This window comes from Brienomyrus brachyistius, chromosome 3 (genome assembly GCF_023856365.1).
Source record: "Brienomyrus brachyistius isolate T26 chromosome 3, BBRACH_0.4, whole genome shotgun sequence".
Taxonomy (NCBI): domain Eukaryota; kingdom Metazoa; phylum Chordata; class Actinopteri; order Osteoglossiformes; family Mormyridae; genus Brienomyrus; species Brienomyrus brachyistius.
Window position 1 is genome coordinate 16,242,348 of NC_064535.1, and position 22,937 is coordinate 16,265,284.

Genomic DNA, 22,937 nt, shown 5'->3' on the forward strand with positions numbered 1-22,937 from the left:
GACACACACTCTCATATACAATATATATCACAGGTCTGTGTAGGAAGCTCACATGAACATGGAGAGAACATGCAAACCCCCCCCCCCCCCCACTCAGATGGAGCTGGGGTTGGAAACAAAGCCACAGTCTATATACTGTATTTTACTAAGCATTCGGACAATGGGAGAAATTCAGCAGTTATTGCTTGATTTAATTTATGAGAAATTTCTTGCAGAAGGAGAGAACCTGAGATATAATGACTCACTTTGCTATACACACTGTTACTGTCAGTGTTAAGTTAATGTCAGCTTTGTTACTATCTCAACTGTGAGTCTATAAAATCCATCAGACATGGCTGTGTGCCAGGCAGGACATTTACTTAAATTACTTTAAATTATTCTCTATTCAAGATTCCATTAACTCTGGTTTTAATGGCTTAATGCTGTGTGGGTTTTATCGTTTCCCTTCTGCTATTATGGGCTTGCCTGCAACAAACCACATAAATATTTATCTTTAGCACTTTGCACATCATTATAAAGAAGGTCCCACGCCATTTTACCATCATGTATTTTTCACTATGTCTCATATTAAAGCCTGTAGTCCTAAACAGAAGTAGTTTTAGTTATGTGATTAATGTTCTGTGTTCATTATGCTAATCAGACATTTGCATTTATTCTATTTAGCAGCCACTTTTGTATAAAGCGATGTCCCAGTAAGAGAAATAGCACATTTCTAACAAATAGCTGCCTAGGAGATGTTTAGGTGTAGGACAAGCGGTTTGGAAAATGGATGGATGGATGGATGGATGGCATTATGGTTTAGGCATAAGTACAGCTAAGCTGAGCTTCCAATGAAAGCTCACATACAAGTGTACTTAAAAAAAAGCTTAAAGTGGCAAAGCACTATATTATATTATTCAGACTGCAAATTCATAGACACTACACAAATTCGGAAAAACACTTTAAATCAAAATGGCAACACATGCCACATTTTACAAACGCGATGCACGTTAACAGATACGTTGCAAATACAGAAAACACCTGCAACTTCGGAAACGTGCTGTAAGTAGCCACAACACACAAAAGTGCTTCCGAATGACACATTTTTTTGGGAATTCACATGCTTGTAATAATGTTTTTAACGTAAATGTTAAAACTTTGCTATTAATCTGGCAAACCGCATGTTTTTAAGTTACAGTAAAAAATCAGTGGCAGCTGTTTGTATGATTATCTTGTGTAGCTCTCTGAACAATTATAGGGTATAGTACAGCAGATATGCCACATCCAATCTACCAAACAGCTTCTGATTATTTCCTAATATAATAAAGTTGTTATAGCAACCAAAGGTTGTGGAGATATTCACTTTCCTTGAGCCAGGTAGCTCCGCAACCTTTTGCTTGGAAACATTAATGAGGTAATTAAACGCAACTAGAAAAGAGGAGAACATACTTCTTAAAACCATGGGTCAGGAAAAGCCTGTAAGCACCTACAAAATCTCTGGATTAGAAATATCTGCTATAAAGGGAAATTCTTACCTGAAGTTGCATAATGTATATTTACAAAAAATGATCCCAGTCACAAAAGACAACATTCCTGTCATGACAAGGGCGGAACCTTGCTGCGATCGTGCGGGTAGGCGTTCAGGGACGACGCACACAGGCAAGGATCGGGGCAAACTACGGGTTTATTGTACCAACAGGGTGCGGGAAACATCGAACTACACCTAACCATAAACCTCAATGACGGACAGGGGAGACAAACAAGACCAGGACTTAAATAGGACAGGACCAATCAAAATAAGCGGACACAGATGGAGACGGTCAGGGAAGTACATGTGGGTAATCAGGGGGCGTGGCACACACGAGGAACGTACGAGCCGGGCAGGACAGAACCCCCCCCCCCCCCAAAGGCGCACTTCACCGGGCGCGCCAAGGAAGGGGCGGCAGACGGGACGAGGGAAAACTGGACCTGGAAAATAAGAACATAATAATTAATAGGACATGGGAAACAGGACCGAGACACAAAACACAGCGAGAGACAGAAAGACAGGACCTGACAGAGGGCAGGAAACGCGGACAGAGAAAGAAGGAAAGGGGACACAGAGGGAACAGGCGGGACACAAGGGCCAGGAGTGAACGGAGGGAATACAGGAGGAGGAGCCGGGACGGGAGGAACAAAGGGACGAGGAACGGAGACAGGATGGACAAAGAAGGGAGGAGGAGCAAACAGGGGCACTAGGGCAGGAGAGCAGGGAGAGAAGGAGGGGGAATACAGGGGAGCCCGAGGGAGCCCCAGCGGGCGACGGGAGGCAGCCGGAGGGGCCGCAGGCGGCCGGGAGGCCGGAGCAGGAAGGGACCTCGGAGGGGCAGAGGAGGCAGGGCGAGGGACCGATGGAGAGGCCGAGGAGGGAGCAGGAGGGTGCACCAGGGAAGGGGACGAGGGAGCTGGAGGGGACCTAGGTGAGGGCAAGGAGGGGGGGGGAGCCGCAGCAGGCGGCGACGTCTTCTGGCGTGCAGGAGCGGGAGGACCCGCAGGGGACTGAGGAGCCGCCTCTGGGGAGCCCGCTGGCGACCGACCAGGCACCGGAGTGGGGAGCGAGGCAGGGCGACGAGGCCACGGAGGGGGACTCGCAGGCGATAGCCGACCCGGAGGGCCAGGACCCGCAAGCGCTTTCCGAGCCCCAGCGCAGGCGAGCAAGAGCGAGCCAGGGGGCTGGGCGGGAGGGACCCTAGCCTGGCGTCTGTGTCCTCTCCCCTAATGGGACACAGACATAAGGACCTGCGGCTGGGGTCGGGCTCACCGGGGCGAGGGTGGAGGGGGCGCCAGCCCGGGAGCTGCAGGCTGATGCAGAGGGGGCACCTGCGCAGGCAGCTGCTCGGGCTGCGCAGGCGGTTGCAGCGAGCAGCGGAGGCGGTTGCAGCAAGCAGCGGAGGCGGCTGCTCAAGCTGCGCAGCGGCCCGGCATGTTCTCCGGACGGGGGAGGCTGCCCAGGGAAGCAGCTTAGCAGTGGGGGTGACTGCCATGGCGATCGGGATGCACTCCCTATCTCCTCCCGGAAGAGACGCAGAGACGAGGGTGCACGCCCCCAGGGCGATCGCTGGTCTCTTCCTCCTCTGTCCTCGGGTCACGTTCTCGATGGGGCCTGGGAGTTTCCGGAAAGGTCCGGGGCGGAGTCCGGGGCACATCAGGGAGTTCGGACCAGCCGCAGTCCTCCGCCACTTGCCTCTCATTACTCTCCGCTACTCCACTTCTCAGCCGCCATATGTCCTCATGGACCTTCGCCGCAAGGTGCGTGTCCTCGGGCAGGGCTCTGCGCTCTAGCCTCTTCTCTATGTGAAGGGCGATCGCTTGCAGCAAGGGATCGCCCCTCACGTCTGGCTGACCAAGCCAGTACTTCACCTCTCCCTTAAGAGCGAGGAGTTCCATCTCGGTCTGGCGAGGTGTCTTCTTTTTGTGGTCCGTCATACTGTCACGACAAGGGCGGAACCTTGCTGCTATCGTGCGGGTAGGCGTTCAGGGACGACGCACACAGGCAAGGATCGGGGCAAACTACGGGTTTATTGTACCAATAGGGTACGGGAAACACCGAACTACACCTAACCACAAACCTCAATGACGGACAGGGGAGACAAGCAAGACCAGGACTTAAATAGGACAGGACCAATCAAAATAAGCGGACACAGATGGAGACGATCAGGGAAGTACACATGGGTGATCAGGGGGCGTGGCACACATGAGGAACGTACAAGCTGGGCATGACAGAACCCCCCCCAAAGGCGCACTTCACCGGGCGCGCCAAGGAAGGGGCGGCAGATGGGACGAGGGAAAACTGGACCTGGAAAATAAGAACATAATAATTAATAGGACATGGGAAACAGGACCGAGACACAAAACACAGCGAGAGACAGAAAGACAGGACCTGACAGAGGGCAGGAAACGCGGACAGAGAAAGAAGGAAAGGGGACACAGAGGGAACAGGCGGGACACAAGGGCCAGGAGTGAACGGAGGGAATACAGGAGGAGGAGCCGGGACGGGAGGAACAAAGGGACGAGGAACGGAGACAGGATGGACAAAGAAGGGAGGAGGAGCAAACAGAGGCACTAGGGCAGGAGAGCAGGGAGAGAAGGAGGGGGAATACAGGGGAGCCCGAGGGAGCCCCAGCCGGCGATGGGAGGCAGCCGGAGGGGCCGCAGGCGGCCGGGAGGCCGGAGCAGGAGGGGATCTCGGAGGGGCATAGGAGGCAGGGCGAGGGACTGACGGAGGGGCTGAGGAAGGAGCAGGAGGGAGCACCAGGGAAGGGGACGAGGGAGCTGGAGGGGACCTAGGCGAGGGCAAGGAGGGGGGGGAGCCACAGCAGGCGGCGACGTCTTCCGGCGTGCAGGAGCGGGAGGACCCGCAGGCGACTGAGGAGCCGCCTCTGGGGAGCCCGCCGGCGACCGACCAGGCACCGGAGTGGGGAGCAAGGCAGGGCGACGAGGCCACGGAGGGGGACTCGCAGGCGATAGCCGACCCGGAGGGCCAGGACCCGCAAGCGCTTTCCGAGCCCCAGCGCAGGCAAGCAAGAGCGAGCCAGGGGGCTGGGCGGGAGGGACCCTAGCTTGGCGTCTGTGTCCTCTCCCCTAATGGGACACAGACATAAGGACCTGCGGCTGGGGTCGGGCTCACCGGGGCGAGGGTGGAGGGGGCGCCAGCCCGGGAGCTGCAGGCTGATGCAGAGGGGGCACCTGCGCAGGCAGCTGCTCGGGCTGCGCAGGCGGTTGCAGCGAGCAGCGGAGGCGGTTGCAGCGAGCAGCGGAGGCGGCTGCTCAAGCTGCGCAGCGGCCCGGCATGTTCTCCGGACGGGGGAGGCTGCCCAGGGAAGCAGCTTAGCAGTGGGGGTGACTGCCATGGCGATCGGGATGCACTCCCTATCTCCTCCCGGAAGAGACGCAGAGACGAGGGTGCACGCCCCCAGGGCGATCGCTGGTCTCTTCCTCCTCTGTCCTCGGGTCACGTTCTCGATGGGGCCTGGGAGTTTCCGGAAAGGTCCGGGGCGGAGTCCGGGGCACATCAGGGAGTTCGGACCAGCCGCAGTCCTCCGCCACTTGCCTCTCGTTACTCTCCGCTACTCCACTTCTCAGCCGCCATATGTCCTCATGGACCTTCACCGCAAGGTGCGTGTCCTCGGGCAGGGCTCTGCGCTCTAGCCTCTTCTCTATGCGAAGGGCGATCGCTTGCAGCAAGGGATCGCCCCTCACGTCTGGCTGACCAAGCCAGTACTTCACCTCTCCCTTAAGAGCGAGGAGTTCCATCTCGGTCTGGCGAGGTGTCTTCTTTTTGTGGTCCGTCATACTGTCACGACAAGGGCGGAACCTTGCTGCTATCGTGCGGGTAGGCGTTCAGGGACGACGCACACAGGCAAGGATCGGGGCAAACTACGGGTTTATTGTACCAATAGGGTACGGGAAACACCGAACTACACCTAACCACAAACCTCAATGACGGACAGGGGAGACAAGCAAGACCAGGACTTAAATAGGACAGGACCAATCAAAATAAGCGGACACAGATGGAGACGGTCAGGGAAGTACATGTGGGTAATCAGGGGGCGTGGCACACACGAGGAACGTACGAGCCGGGCAGGACAGAACCCCCCCCCCCCCCAAAGGCGCACTTCACCGGGCGCGCCAAGGAAGGGGCGGCAGACGGGACGAGGGAAAACTGGACCTGGAAAATAAGAACATAATAATTAATAGGACATGGGAAACAGGACCGAGACACAAAACACAGCGAGAGACAGAAAGACAGGACCTGACAGAGGGCAGGAAACGCGGACAGAGAAAGAAGGAAAGGGGACACAGAGGGAACAGGCGGGACACAAGGGCCAGGAGTGAACGGAGGGAATACAGGAGGAGGAGCCGGGACGGGAGGAACAAAGGGACGAGGAACGGAGACAGGATGGACAAAGAAGGGAGGAGGAGCAAACAGAGGCACTAGGGCAGGAGAGCAGGGAGAGAAGGAGGGGGAATACAGGGGAGCCCGAGGGAGCCCCAGCCGGCGATGGGAGGCAGCCGGAGGGGCCGCAGGCGGCCGGGAGGCCGGAGCAGGAGGGGATCTCGGAGGGGCATAGGAGGCAGGGCGAGGGACTGACGGAGGGGCTGAGGAAGGAGCAGGAGGGAGCACCAGGGAAGGGGACGAGGGAGCTGGAGGGGACCTAGGCGAGGGCAAGGAGGGGGGGGAGCCACAGCAGGCGGCGACGTCTTCCGGCGTGCAGGAGCGGGAGGACCCGCAGGCGACTGAGGAGCCGCCTCTGGGGAGCCCGCCGGCGACCGACCAGGCACCGGAGTGGGGAGCAAGGCAGGGCGACGAGGCCACGGAGGGGGACCCGCAGGCGACAGCCGACCCGGAAGGCCAGGACCCGCAAGCGCTCTCCGAGCCCCAGTGCAGGCGAGCGAGGGCAAGCCAGGGGGCTGGGCGGGAGGGACCCTAGCCCGGCGTCTGTGTCCTCTCCCCTTATGGGACACAGACATAAGGATAATAGCATAATTTTCTCACAGGAGCTGTTTAAAGAATGAAGTATCAAAGTAAACGTGAACATTTGAATATAAATAATAAATGAGATAACATTACTAAATACTGAACTTGTTTATGCCGTTCTTAAATCTTAGGGGTTGAGCTGTGGGTACGTAAATGTTATATACATAACTGCTGAAAGTGAGGCGGCATATTTTCCTTTGACCAATTTAAGTTCAAGTTATCCATCTATCCATTTTCCAAACCGTTATCCTATTGGGTCGCGGGGGGTCCGGAGCCTATCCCGGAATCAATGGGCATGAGGCAGGGAACAACCCAGGATGGGGGGCCAGCCCATCGCAGGGCACACTCACACACCATTCACTCACACATGCACACCTACAAGCAATTTAGCAACTCCAATTAGCCTCAGCATGTTTTTGGACTGTGGGGGGAAACCGGAGTACCCGGAGAAAACAAGTTCAAGTTATGGCATGTATAAATATTTTTTATTTTGTTGAAAGAAGTTATATTTATATAGCAGTTTCATTTATGATTTTTTTTGGAACAATAAGTTATATGAATATGAAGTGCGTTCAAAAGGACCACAGTCTCAGCCTGTCCACAACCTTCATTTGGATTAAAAGGCCGAGACCCTGTTTGGATGGAGATGTACTGTCACTGGATCACAGGCTGTTAGATCGTTGCTGTTCTTCAGTTCACAGCCTCTTCTGTTCAGTCTCTGAATTTGTAATGCTGCCATTTTTTTGGGATGAGAAATGGAAATACAGGACAAATCACATATTTTTCACAGAGTGGGAACCCCTAACATAGTCCACACAGCCAGTTCCAGCACCTGCACATGATAAAAACGAGGTATCAATTCACCAGTCATCATGCATATGAAAACTCTAATGTATACATATTATTAAAATAAATTAATATTTTGCAAGTAAAAAATGATACCTAAATTTGCAGCTGTTTTGTAAAAAATGTCATTGTTATTTAAAATACCTATAGTATATGCATTTGTGCTTCATCTGAGAATATTTATAGGCCTGTTCATAGGAAGTATTATTTCTATGAAAATTACTCACATAAGAAATGTTTGAGTTGCATTTTTCACATCTAATGAATCTTAGTTAAATCTGTTGGAAGGAGATGGGAGGACCAGGGTATGGAGAAACCCTCATGAGTCTATGAGTCAATCAGCCTGTGTGTCACCACCAGGTACCTCCTTCATAGCATGATGGACGTTAGACACAAAACAGTAATAATACCTAGCAAGTCCTAAGGAGGCCAATAACTGATTTTTGGTGCTAGGGAAAGGCCCTCAATCCTCTTTTTCTGAGACTGGAGTAGACCCCTTCTGATCCACAACCCCAGATAGTGAATGACATGCTCTGCCAAGCTCTCAGTATGGATGACAAAAAACTCAATGTAAGCTGGCACATACTGGCAGTGGATGAATGGGATGTCTGTGGGTACCTTTGAGGATGGCTATTCGAAGGGACTGCTGTAATAGGGTCGAAGCATAATGTCTATCATCCGGTGCCCCATAGACCCCAAAGGGGAGAACACGGAATTGCCAGTGACCACTGGGGCCCGCTGAAGTCCATCTTCTCCGTGGCAGCCAAGCTGAGAGGTACCTAGGATTACCCTTACATGAGGTCCAGGCTGGATTTTTAGCAGGTCTTCCACTAGCTCATCCACCTCTGATATGCGGTAGCTGTCAAACTGGGAAACCTCATTCATCTTGTAGAAGTTGTTGCAAATCCAAAGGGATCCATCCAGCTTGGGGACCATCACAACGTGACTGGACCATGGGTTAAGGGATTCATCTATCATTCCCAGTCACCACTTCTCATTTCCTCGTTTATAGCTTGCAAACTGGTCTTTTGGTGGGATTCCATAGGACTTCTGCCAGAGAACATCCCAAGTCCAGAGTTTATTAATAAACAAATGGACCGCAGGGACCTCCACCACAGTACCCTGGTTATAAGTAGATGTCCCGTATATCCAAATTTGCATCCCCATTCAAAAAGAATACAGAAAATTATGTAGAGGGCGGTATAGGGTTTCTTCACATCTCTGGAAACCAAGCTTCGAGTCTCCGCCCTTGCTCCATGTGAGTGTGGAGTTTGCATGTTCCCACTGTGTTGTCATGGGGTTTCCTGTCCACAGTCCAAAAACATGCTAAGGTGAACTGGAGTTATCAAATTGCCCAAATATGTGTGCGTGTGCATGCACACCCTGTATGATGGATTGGCACCCTGTCTTGGGTATAGAAAATGGATGGACAGATGGAAAGAATATATAAAAGAGGATCAGTTAGGAGGCAGAAGTCCTTTCAAGGCAGTTATCCTCCAAGATTTCCACATGCATCCATAGATGGCTTTCCCTTTTCTTCCTCCAGCACGCAGGCTGCAAGCTGCAATGGAGAAGACAATATTTCCCCATAATTGGGGCAGTTAGCTCCAATCAGCAGCTGGTGGCCTTCATTGTGGTTGATCATGAGGAAACCACAGCTCACATTCGATTTTTTTTTATCTCAAGAGGTTCAACTGCTAAGAGGATGAGTGCTGACTAACATCACTGCTGCTGACTGTGCATATGCAGGAAATGAATACACGAGTCTTTTGATTTGTCACTGCGTCTACGTGGTGTTTTTTGGAACTTCCTCTGATAGGGCACTTCCGTTTTTGGGTGGGGGCGTGTCCTGTCTGAGGCGCAGGATGACACAAAGAGGCTCACCCAAGGCGAAGGTCGGCATTTCACATTTATAGGAGAGTTGGTTTGTCCTGATGAAGATGGAGGTCGTGTTCATCACTGATCCCAACTCCGGCTCACCACAGCCAGTAAGTGCCATACTTTACATCCAGTGGTCCATTGACAACCAGAGTTAAGGGTGATTCTTAAAAGATTATCACCAGTCAGATATGCCATAAAGAGACTTTAAAACTATGATTAAATTAATAGAATAGTTTTCTGGTGTTTGCTGCTGGCTTTGAGTAAGATCAAATGTAACCATGTAAGGATATAAATAACAATAAGCAGAAGTGGAGATGTTATACTCAGGTGACACGAGACACCGATCACAGTCCCAAGGCATGTGAGTGTATCAGCACAATTACACAGCTTTGACCAACTTTGACCAAGTCATTTATTAATGTTAATTAGTTCACTGACATAAAAATCTCACATTTTACACCATATTTCAGGGTATCTTGAGTTATCTGTATCTCCAAAAAGATATAAATGAAATTACAGTAACATTTCCTTGTGCCTTTATGCGGTCTGGAACAGGGCCTAGTCCCCTTATATAACCCTGTACATGAAAGACTATTTGCGGGGATATATCTGATATATGTACTATGGCTTCCTTAACAGGTTACTACTGTTTCACCACTTGTATTATTGGTTTATTATGATTATTATGGTTTCTGTTTGCTTATGCATGCATGTCATATGTACTATGTTATTCAGATAAAACATTTGTCTCAGCTTCTCTGCAAGCTATGGGGCACATGCATCCTGGTCCAGATTCCATCACAGTGTACAAGCACAGAAGCATAGACTGGAAAGCCGACTTAGAGTTCCTAGTTCATCTACACTGCAGTGTTGTTATGATAATGTGAGCTCACTGAAGGACCCAGAGCCACACAAACACAAGGAGAGCAGGCAGCTTCTCTCCTGGCAGAGCAGGAGCTGCGAGGGGGCAGAACGTCCTATAGAGACGCATACTGCTCACACTGACATCCAGTGGAAAGAAACAGTATTACTTCTGGAAATCTGTGTATGTAAGTAAATATACAGCTTAGTATGTAAGAGTAAGCAAATAGTTAATTTACATGTAGAGCTATAAATTTAGCGTTCTTTTGAGCTTTACTAACCAGATTTGCAGAAACTACTGTATTTTGATCTTTCTGATGCAAAAACAGCAGATAAAAATAGACGCATGTGAATACAAACTTCCGTGGTTTCCTTGCGTAGCAGGTATGTAGCTGTGATCCGCTCAGAAACCACACGGGGGTCTTACACATGCAGTCAGGCTCTCAGGACGAGGGGAGACGCACTCAGTACGAAAAGATGGAAGGTGATGCAACCAGGCCACAGAAAGGCTGAACTCCATCACAACATCCGGCTGTGCCGCAATCTGCCTGCTACCTTTACTGTTCCACTGCTGCTATCTGGAATAAAATCAAAGGGATTAATTAGCGAGTGACACCCACACGCTGACAAGTTAGCGAGCAGCCTGCTCGCTATTTTAAATTTATCATAACTGTAATCTGCAGGTGGATGGCAGCGAAAGGATGATTTTTTTTCCACTTCCCCATTTATCTGTGTTAGAAAGCAAAAAACATGTAAATACAGATCATGTGTTTAAACTTATTAATGAATAAAGGGGTAAACAGCAATAAACTGTATTTATTACTTTGTTCATATCGCTGTCTGCATATTCCTGCTTATCATGTGAATTTCAGTGACCTCTGAATTTTCCCATCTTACTGATCCTCTTAATATACTGAAACACTCAGGAACTTTCTGGACTCCTTCTGGTTATCAGCTTCATTTTGCTGAGACCTGTGATGTAAGTGTTATTATTGCATGGATATTGAAGACTTTTATCTGTGACTTAAATAAAACATTAAAGTAAACGTGAATAGAAGTTTCAGTGTCATGTCTAATCTGCACAGTTTATGCACACCTGAAATAGCACTGATATCTACTTGGACTGGGTAAGTCAGCCTCTGTGCTGCAGAATCTTGTGGTTCAATAGGCCTACTGCATATTGCTGCCATCTGCTGGAATTAATGGAGAACAGAACATAAAATAACACTATATTCTCATCCTTTGGTATCACTAGTTTATCTGAGCAGCAGGTCTTTGAACAAGTTTTTATTAACATTTTTTGGTTATAACAAATACAAAAGAAATTACAAACAATAAATACATCAAAAACAGCAATTACCCCATATCCCACCCTTCTCTGCCCACTCCAGGCAGCCCTGGAATCACTGCACCCCAGACCAGCTCCCCCAAAGAAGTCACATAAGCAGACATCCATAAAATGTGAGTTACATCCAGAGAGAGATAACTAAGGCCAATCCCTTGATTTATGTAACAGATAAAGACCTGATAACAGCAGCAGCTCGTCCCAAAACTCCATAGCTGAAGTTTGAGTCCTATACTGTCTGGCAGTGGGCATCCTAAAAATACCGTAACCATGTTGTTAGAGAAAGAATGTGTGATGTAATCCATCTATGAAAATCAGTTTTTAGCTTCTGTCAAGCCTGGCAACAACAGACAACTCTGCTCTACTGACTAACAGGTCTATGGAAAGTGGGAGGAGATCAGAGGAATGTCAAGCGAACACGAGAAGAACATTCAAACAGACTGCGCTTCTACATACTGAAGGCTTTTAAAAGAATAAAGTTATTAGTTCAGGGAAAACCTTAAAGGAAGCTAAAGAATGAGGTCAATTCACATGGAACCTAAACTGTCTCTACAGCACCCTCTCATGGCCACATTCATTAACTTGCAGACCTCCCTCCCCTTGGTTGAGGCGGATGAAAGTCTTCAGTGTCAGCTGAGATTTCAAAAGCAGATATGGATCCTAATGACGAGTCCATTGCAGTAGTCCAGCCGGGAGGAGATGACAGCATGGACCAGCTTTTCTGCATCAGGGAGGGTGAGGGTGGGGCGAAGCTTAGCAATATTTCTGAGGTGGACAAATGAGGTCTTGCAAAAGTGCTTAATGTGATCATCAAAAGTGAGAAGTGAATCCAGTTTTACACCAAGATTGGTGACTGATGAGGAGAGGGGAATAGTGCAGATGGAAAGGATGATGATGGCAGTGATGATGATGATGATGATGAAGAAGGAGCCACAGCTGTAGTTTTAATATATAATTATGTCATCTGCATAGCAGTGGAAATAAATTCCATAGTGACTGAAAGCAGTTGAGGGCAGAGTCAGTGAGTCCAATGGTGTGGTGCAGGCGGTCAAGAAGTATATTGTATCAAATGCATATACCGTATCAAATGTATATACCGTATCAAATGCATATACAGTATCAAATGCGTATACAGTATCAAATGCAGCAGACAGGTCAAGCAGGATGAGGAGAGAAGGACCGCCAGCATCCGCTGCCATCAGGAGATCATTCATGACCTGCACTGGGGTCCGATCATAACAAAAAGTAAAAAATACAATAAAATAAACCACTCCACAGTAGTTCAGTACAGTGCTAAGAAACCCAAGCAAATGGACTACATAAAAAAGCAGGGAGAGCTCAGATTAAACCGATTACAATGAAAGATGAAAACAACAGCAATATACAGCAAAAAAATTGCAGAGTAAAAACAGAAAAACAGACCACAGAAGACCTTCCAGCACTGCGGTGACCAGACGAAACTACCTGTCCCTCTGCAGCAGCTGGAACAGACAAGAGGCTATGCAGGCAAAACCCCACATGATCCTCCCGTAATAGGAGGAAAGGCCCAGGAAGCTCTTGAGCTGCTTCTGGGTGGTGGGAGTGGGCCACGGCTCGCACTTTGTCCTCCATGGTGCCGACGCTCCTCCCCTGCATGGTGTGCCCCAGGACTATCACCTCTCACCACATGAAGTGGCGTTTCACCACATGGAGCTTAAGGCCTGCTGCTCTCAGCCTCTGAAGCACATAGTGCACTGGACTCAGGGCATACTCCAAAAAGCCACAGTGAATCAGATGGGCCAGACACCCCTGGCGGGAGACACCCTTAAGCACTCTGTTCATCAGCCTGGCAACTGTGGCAGGTGCAATACACAGCTCAAAGCTTAGGACTGTGAACTGCCCAATGCAGCAAGCAATTTTTAGTCTGGTCTATGAGGAGAGGAACACCTGGGACCTTGAAGACCGGTGCTGACCAGGAGTTCCCCGAAGGCTTGATGGCATCAGCCTGCAGTATGCTTTACACAGCCTTGTTATTCACCACTAGGCACACTAAAGGGAGGCAATGGGTGACACTTGATGGGATGCACATCACCAGTGTTGATCCCATGTTCTGCTAACTGGGTCCTACCCATTTCCTCTTCCAGCCGGAAGAAACTGCCTCCAAATGCAGCTACCATAGTAGCTTCTGCTGCCGCATGTCCAGATCAACGCAGTTCTTGGCCCACAGCTCCCTTTCTGCCCATGAGGTCCTCTCCTCATCCATCTGTGGCTACTGGCATAAAACAGAGTGGCTCAAAGAGTTGGGGGATGGGTGGGATGGGTGGCAGGGATTGGGGGGCAGGGTAGGCAGTCTTTGCACTAACCACCTGAGTACGGGGGGCATGCCGATGATAGACCCTCCTCGTAAGCTCAAAACCCTGAACTGTAGGTCTAGCCAGCAGCCTGTAGCCCTGAGGAAGTCTAACCCCTAGATGCATGGGTCCTGCAGTGCTGCTACCCACACTGGCTGACACACTGTCTTGCCTCCAATGACCACAGACAACAGCTCCTTGCCTCTCTTGGGGACCAACTCACCGGTCACTGTCCGCAGTGGCACAGAGATAAGCTCCAGCTGAGTCCAAGCAGGCACCTGCAAATCCTCTACTAGCTTTGTAGACCCAACTCCTACAAAATCCGTCAAGGAGATTGCAACACTGATTAGCACTACCCTGTTAAGTGTGTTAAACTAGTCTCTTATGCTCGGATATGTTGCAAAACCTTTTAAACTAGCTGTAATTAGTCATGTTCTAAAGAAATCACATCTTGAATATAGTGATTTAGGAAATTATAGACCTATCTCAAATCTTCCTTTCATTTCAAAGATCCTGGAAAAGCTGTTGCTCGCTAGCTGTCTTCTTTCCTACAGAAAAATAATGCTAATGAATTATATCAGTCTGGTTTTAGACCAAACCACAGCACAGAACCAGCTTCAGTCAAAGTAGTGAATGACTTGCTTATGACCATGGCTGTATATCCTTGTTGGTATTACTAGACTTAACTACAGCATTCAACACTGTGGACCATAATATCCTCTTGGATGGGCTAGAATCTGTGGTTGGCATTAAAGAGACAGACCTCTCTTGGTTTCACTCCTATTTAACTGATCGTTATCAGTTTGTCCATGTGAACAATGAATCTTCGAAGATCACCAAAGTCAAGTATTGTGTCCCACAGGGAACAGTGCTGGGCCCGCTACTGTTCACTTTACATATGCTACCTCTTGGTAACATCATCAGAAATCATGGCGCTGGGTTTCATTGTTATGCTGATAGCCGGATAATGCATCACAGCTCTCTCAGTTAGAAGACTGTCTACTAGATATCCGGTGACAGATGGCAAATAATTTCATTATGATAAACACAGAAAAAATAAAAATACTGTTAATTAGTCCCAAGGCTACTCGAGAAGTTTGACAACCTCAACTTCGGTGATCTTCCTGCCCAACCCAACACAGTGGTCAGAGATCTTCTTGTTCTGGTTGATTCAGATTTATGCTTCAATGCTCACATCAAAAGTATTACTAGAAGTGTGTTCTTTCATTTACGGAACATAGCCAAGCTTCGGAAGATGCTCTCCTTTCATGATGCGGAAACACTAACACGTGCCTTTATATCTTCCAGACTACTGTAATGCTGTCCTTTCTGGTTACCCTTCTTACCCTGGCTACCCAACTTACATAGTTGCAGCTGAATGGATCCAACTATGATAGTTGCTAACAGGAGCTTTTGGGAAACACACTGGGCAGTGAAATTTCCCATATGTAACTCTGGGGCCTCCTCGATCTCTGCAGCTCAGGTTGACGCCCAGTCTGCTCCATTAGTGCAGATGCGCCCAGTGGTTTGGTTTTGTTTTATTTGATTAAAACCTCTACATTGCCACTTGCATCATGTCCCCAGGTCGCCATACCTGTGCACATCATAATAATATTTATGAACCGGTGCGTCACTTATATGTACTGTCATGGCATGAAATAGATGGAATGAGAAATTTCTGCTCGAGTTATTTACTAGTCTGAAGAGTGACTCACTGATCAACCCCCCGCCCATCCTTCCCACCTGGTATACTACTGCATTTTAGAGAAATATAAAAACCATACCATCTGCAGTTCAGACTGGGTAATCCATCTAAAGCTAAGTTGGTTTAGGTTTGGTCACTACTTGGAGGGGAGACCCACTAGGAAAGCTGGGTGCTGCTGGAAGAGGTGTTGGTGTGGCCAATAGGGGAGCCCATCCTGTGGCCTGTGTGTGCCCAGTGGACCAGGGCAATGATAGGGACACTGTGCTGTAAATATGATGCCGTCCATCAGATGACACGTAAAACCGAGGTTCTGACTTGCTCAGGTCAAAAACGATCCCTGGGAGTCTTTCAGAGGAGTAGGGGTGGTACCCGATGCCCTGGCTAAGATTGCCCACTGTGGCCCTTTCAAATCTGGCCTCCTAATCATCCCCTATATCTAATAGGTGAATTCTTTCCTGCCCCTTCACCACCTTAGCTATTGTGTGGTGAGCATACTGGTGCAGAATGGCTGTCGCATCTTCCAGGTGGGTGCTATAGGGCGGTGGTTCAAGTGGCTCCCCAGCGTGTGGGGTGGTTGCGTGACTCAGCAGGCTAAGCCTTTGTGCCTGTGATCAGATGGTTGCAGTCATGGGCCCTTCAGCAAGGCCCTTAACTGGGAGTGCTGATAATTCTGACCCCAAAGTTTGTTCTTACCTGTTTGTGTGTCTCATGGAGAGCAAGATGGGGTAGGCAAAATCAGAATTTCCCTGCAGGGATTAAGTATCACTATTTTATTCTATATAGGGTCATGACTAATGTTGTTGTGGTTTTTAACATGACTGATACTGGATGCAGGTAAATAAAGATACAGTTGTATATTCAGTATTTATTAATGAAAATATACTGAAATAAGCATACAGTTTAGCTCCCTCCTTGACTGGAATTGGTGGGGATGGTGCTGAAGGACAGCTCTCATTATTTACTCAGGGCTCACATTGCTGTCTGCTCTGTGTTTAGTCACAGAGGCACCAGGACAGCAGCAGCAGACCCTCTAAACATCAACACACCTGACACACAAACTACTTCCTGTTTCAGTCTTAGAAGAATGGAACAACATAATCCATCAGTGTCCTGAGACCCCTGTGTTTATCCATCCACCCATCTTCCATACCACTTATCTAACAATTGATACTTTATTGATCCCCGTGGGGAAATTCTCTTTATGCTTCTGCCAACTTGCTCTTTGTAGAGTAAGCTGACCGCAAAGGATAGCCACAGCCACCTGTTGCGGCACCCAGGGAGTTGGGGGTTAAGGAAAGTTAAGATCTTCTAGGAAAGTTGGACATGTGACTATTTTGCTGAGGCTGGGCTTGAACCGGCAACCTTCTAATTATAGACACCGAGGCTTAGCTTGGTGAGCCAAACACTGTCCCCAGGGCCATAGTGAGCCTGGAGCCCATTCCAGGCAGCATAGGGCACAAGGCAGGGGAACACCCTGGACAGGATGCCAGTCTTTCCAGCATTTCCAATATTGCATATTCCTGATCTGATTTTATGATGTCACTGCATGTAAAAATTTATCAAGCAGCGTTATTATTTGTCTATTTAACTATATTAATATAAACATGCAAGTGAGCTCAGACACCACATGGGGGCCTCATTGCTGCATAACTGTAAAGCCCTCAGGGAGAGAGAGAAACCAGCCAATAAGGAGGGAGAGGATGTTGCTGGTAAGACTGTCACTTAGCTTGTGTGGGCGTGAGCATTAGCTACTCTAACCCCACACATCCTGTCTTCTCAGTCTGAGAGGCATCAGCAGAGGAACCTTCATGCAGCGTCTCCCTGAGCACAGGACTGACTGTCTCTCTCCTTCACAGGACGTGTCCTCTCTGAGGAGCTGCCCTCTGGGTATGAAGATGTGGAGGACAGTGAGGGAGACCCTCTCTCAGGTAGGGGACTGAGCACTGTGGATGTGGGGGTTAGTGCAGTACTAAACTACTAACGAAAGTTACTTTGTTAAAATTGGTGGATTTTTATGTATTTGTTATAAGAAATGGATTAGCTAGCATTATGACAGAATGTATGATTCTACAGGAAAACATTTTGCATATTGAAGGACTTTGTAGGTCTGATAGGAACTCAGTTTGCCTCAGGAATCAGAAGGAGAGGAGATGATAGAGCACTACAGTGATTCTGTCCTTGTGGAGAAGAATCCTAATGATCTGTCATGTGGGTCTTTGTGATTTAGTCAAGCTTATCCCAGTTCCGTGTTTCTTCCCATATATCTTTTAATCTCTTTTTTATCCAGACACATTAAATAAACAGATCAGTTGTAGCTCTGTGTGTAGCACTGTCACCTCCCACCTTCAGTGTTGGGGGGTAAATCCTGCCCCCACTCTCAGTGCTGCAGCTACACCAGTCTCCTCTGGACACTCCGGTTTCCTCCTGCAGTCCCATATCATGCACTTATGTAAACCGTTGTCTCTAAATTACCCACAATGTGTTGCTGTTTGTGTGTCCTGTGATGGATCGGTACCCTGTTCTGGCTGTTCCCCTGCCATGTGCCATACACCACCTGCGATAGGCTCCAGTCTTGCTCTGATCCTGTACTGCATGATTCATTGGAATATGGCTGGTTTTTCATACTGTGACAAGGAAGCTTGTGAGAAAAGACCCACAGGGGATGATGGGGATACTGTTGGGCAGAACTCAGGCAGTTTGTCTGGTAAATTATAACATTCGTTTGACATCAGGTTAATGTACTAAAACTGCTCTAAACCATCTTTACTGTTTCAGGTTCAGGGTTGATGATGACAGGAGACACAGCAGAGGACTATGATGATGTTGAGGGTATAGAGCAGAGTGCGCATGTTATACAGGGTCAGTTTCTCTTTACACACAACTAATGGACCAAAGTCTCTCATCATACTGCTTCTCTCAGATGGTTTTATAAGTTGCATATTTTTATGTGCTATTTCTCAGCCAAAGACGTGTGAATTACAAAACCACTCTTCATGCAAATTATTTTCCTAATACACATATTATTTGCTCTTTTTAATATAGTGATTTTCATTTCTATTCACTGTCTCTAACCTGTGTCCCCTCCTCTGTCCCTGTAGATGAGAGAGCCTTGACCACACTGCCCCCTGGGGAGGGCCCCCCTGTACCCGGCCAGACTGACTACGATGATGTGGGGGAGGAGGGACTGACAGTCCTGCCTGAGGAAGCTCCTGTCCAGAGGTTCACATCAAAGGGGCAAATCAGCTTCATATTTTATACAGAGACTGTCACCAGTTCATTTTTTCTAAATTAATCTGTCTTTATAAAATGGGCATCTGTCTTTTTTAAAAGGCCATACAGTATCTTTGTATTGTTAATCATGATAAATGAAATAAACATATATTCAAATCTTTTGAATTTGAGTACAAATATACCTAAAATTCCAGTAAGATCGTCATGGAGAAGTAGATGGATCCATCAATCTGTAGCAATTATTAACTGATTAATATTATATCCCTGAAATAATGTGTAAGAGAGGGAGATACAGCATGGACCAGACTCCTGGAACTCAGATGTACACACATTCACTCACTCACACACTAAAGGAATCGTAGAGCTGATTGAGCTGAATATTTCAGATAACATGTGGGAACTCTAGGACTCAGAATATGTCTGTCTGTCAATCTTCCGCAATCATTATCCAGTACAGGGCTGCAGTGAGCCTGGGACCCACAGAGGAAGCATGAGGCAGGGGGCACCCTGGGCAGGATGCCAGTCAGTCACAGGGCACACAGACACACTATATGGGCAGCTTGGTGTCACTAGTTAACCTAACTACATGTTTTTGGACTGAGGAAGGAAACTAGACAAACCCACAAAGACACAGTGAGAACATGCAAACTCCACACACACACATCAGAGGGAGCGTTCAGACCTCCAACCCTGAGGGTGTGAGACTGGAACACTGTCTACTGAGTAGCTTCACTTGAAATTACACTTCTGGGTAAATATTATTTCTGAGTAAGAAAATATCTGTTATTTGTCAAGAAATGTGGCAAAGTGTCAGTAAAATATGCAGCTTACTTCTAAGCATAATTTTCTTATAAAATGTGAGTGGTGATGTTGTAAGGTCCAGTTAGGTTGGTGTAGTGTATCTGTCAGTGTGTAGGTTTGATTCCACATGTTAACTGCTGTCTGTAATTGTTAATCTGCCCTCTGCTCCCAGGAATGGGCTCCTTACTCACTCTGACAAGGAAATCACAGTCTGTCCAAACTATAGAGACTTTTATAAATATACAGACCATATATTAGTTTTTATATTACTGGTTCCTAGTAAAGCCTGTTGCTTTCCTGCTTGTTATACATTATTTCATCATCTGGGCAGGTTTACTGCTGAGAGGAGGAGTCCCGACTCACATCACCGCTACCGTATGTGTATATTTGGAGAAAATGAGCTTAGAGCCCTCTGATTTGTCACGGGCCTGTTTGATGTTTTCCTGTAGTTCCTCTGATAAGGCAGTGCTGAGTATGATTGGTGGGTGGGGGCGTGTTCACTCTGGGGGGCAGGATGGTATAAAGACCCTCGCTGAGAGCTCAGAGGTGAAGGTTGGAGTCTCAGTTCTGGGGAGAGCTAGTTTGTCCTGATGAAGATGGAGATCTGCCTGTTCATCCTCCCTCTCTCATGCCTGCTTCTGCTCACCACAGCCAGTAAGTACCATGATCTTCCTCTGCTCCAGTGGTCCACTCTCAGCCTGCAGAGGTCAGGGGTCATTATTTGGGTCTGAAATATTTGTGGTCTATGGCACAGCAGGGTCTGTATACTGTGTGTTAGAAACAAATAAACTGAACGGTACCCAGTAGTCTGACCCAGAATGTATAAAATGTTTACCAGTAATATAAATGCACCCTCGTATTCACTGTTAGATGTAATTTTGTCGGGACAATATTTCTGTTAAAATATAAGCTATAACATCCTTAAAATGTTACCAAAAACAGTAATTGCTTTATATTGCACTTTTTTTTATCACAATCTGTGTGTTCCACATTAGATGTTTGCTACTGTATGTCACAGAATATGTGTGTCTTAATGCTGAAATAGTTAAAATGAGACTCAGTACTCTTAAAAAACATGATGAATTTATAAACATAAACATATGTCCTGGTGCCTCTGTCGCTGTAAACACATATTTTATCTGTTACAAACTGTGCAGAATTATTACCACTGTATCAGAATTGGCATTAAAGATGCACCAAAATGTAAAATGTCAGTTTAAATGTAATATTTTAATATACTAACTTGATCTGTTTGATTATACCTTTAATACAATCTGTATTAAAGGTACAATCAGTGTAAGATATGATATTGCTGTTTATTCTAAAGTGAGTACAAGAGCAAACTTACAAACGGCTTATGAAGTTCAGTATGCCTATAAAATCAAAAGGCTAGTACATTATTAAGTATAAGTATATATTTATTAATGAAATTAATGCAAGATTGGCCTATAATGAAATGCTACATAAAATACGAAGAATTTATTTGCTACTAGTGTGTATGAATTTACAGAAATTAAACCACATAAATCATTTATATTCCATCCAATTAAACCAGGTAATTCATTTATATTCTAATTTTTATCTTTTAAATAGTCGTATTTCTGAAGTGAAATTTAAAAATTATATTACGTTTTAAGCGTAAGGTAATCGCTTCCTTGATTTTTATAAAGCTTCCCTGTACTGTAAGCAGATTATTACAGGGCGGGTTCATTTACAAATATAAACTATAAAACTTAAAGCCGCGCCTTATTAAACATCCCATAACCTTCTGATCGCATCTGGAAAATGGAAGCTTCAAGTTATTAAAACTGGAAGTCGAGAGTTATTAAATCTGTTTGCCGAGTTTTACATGAAATTTTAGTACAGCGTAATGTGTTTCGTGGTCGTCAAACGGTAGATATTGGGCGGTCCAGGTGCCCGATGGTATAATTAGTTATCTGACGGGGGCTGGGGGTCGCTGAGTCTGTAAGAAGCACATAACGGACACACGGTGCATTTACAGGGAGGCACTTTTCAATATTTCAGGCAAAAACGCCATAACCGCCAGATTTTTCCTCACATGTTCACTGACCAGGCACCCAGTTTGACTGTTTTAACTTGATTTATTTTTTAATAGATGTGAATGTGAAACTTGTGAAAGGCGGCAGTCCCTGTGCTGGGAGAGTGGAGGTTCTTCATCAAGGACAGTGGGGTACAGTGTGTGGTGATTACTGGGGTATGGAGGATGCTGCAGTGGTGTGTAGACAGATGTTCTGTGGAGATGCTGTAGCAGCACCACGGTATGGTCACTTTGGAGAAGGAACAGGGAGGATCTGGATGGACGACGTGGCCTGTAAAGGGTCAGAGTCGACACTGAAGGACTGTGGACACAGAGAATGGGGACATCATGACTGTGGTCATCAACATGATGCTGGAGTCGTCTGCTCAGGTAGGACACATGTACTGATCTGTAAACATGCTGCGCAAAGTCAGTTTGCTCACTTTTAATCAAGAAACAAAAATGTAAACGTTTCTCAGTGAAGCTTTTAATAGTGTAACCGTGTGTTACTATGAATTTCAGTTTAGAATTGCCCAGTGTGTCTTAATTTTATATTTATTTCACATTCAAAAATGACAGCTTCGATAATTTGTGCACAGGAGAAATCACCATTATAGGCTTTATAGAGTTATTTGTCACAGTCTAGTTTTATATTCTATTATGTACTATTTAATGTAAGCTATTATTTAAAAAAAAAAATCTTAATTTTTGCCCCACTAAATAAATGAATTCTTCTGCCTTCTAACTGCTTATCCTGGTGAAGCTGGCGGGGGCCTGGAGCCGATCCCAGGCAGCACAGGGCACAAGGCAGGGGGTCACCCTGGGGGGGGGGATGCCAGGCAAATAGATAAATGCTGTGATTAATCAGTTACTGCAAATCTGTCAGAATAAAACCTGTGTACTTTCTGCTTTTGTTTCCTAAAGAAGAAATACACCATAGATAGATATATTCACTTCACTTGTTATGTAGCCTGGCAAAGTCAAAATATTAATGAAACAAAATCTTACCTGATATTCTTCAGATATTTATTCAAATACTTTGCTCCTGGACTCTATGGACAAAGAGAAAAAGATAATAAACGATGAATATAACAGGAATTTCTGCTGTATTTTATACACAGAAACACAGAGAGCCTGTGAAGCCTGATTCTGTTCTTATGTTTGTTCTGATTTAGCCTGAAGCTGCAGTATCAATGTGCTTAAAACACAGTGATTAATCGTAGTTTTATACTATCGGGAAATGTAGGTGAATATATTATTATCCTATTATTATTATTATTATTATTAGTGCAGCTTCACACAGACCAGTCAGTGTCAGTGTGCAGTCACTGGGATGCAGCAGCCATCTGCTTAGACGTGTCCAGGAACGGGTCTGGATATTGGTCCACTGATATGGAAATTTC

General features: G+C 46.8%; 1 protein-coding gene and 1 long non-coding RNA gene across 2 annotated transcripts in view; both read left to right on the plus strand.

Moving 5' to 3' along the window:
* LOC125739181 (scavenger receptor cysteine-rich type 1 protein M130-like) overlaps positions 1–22,937 on the plus strand; it is a 41,616-nt gene that overhangs the window by 11,442 nt on the left and 7,237 nt on the right. The window lies entirely within an intron of this gene.
* On the plus strand, positions 17,230–18,691 carry LOC125739216 (uncharacterized). Its single transcript, XR_007397088.1, has 3 exons — positions 17,230–17,392; positions 18,240–18,323; positions 18,563–18,691. It is a non-coding gene; the product is annotated as an uncharacterized LOC125739216 (long non-coding RNA).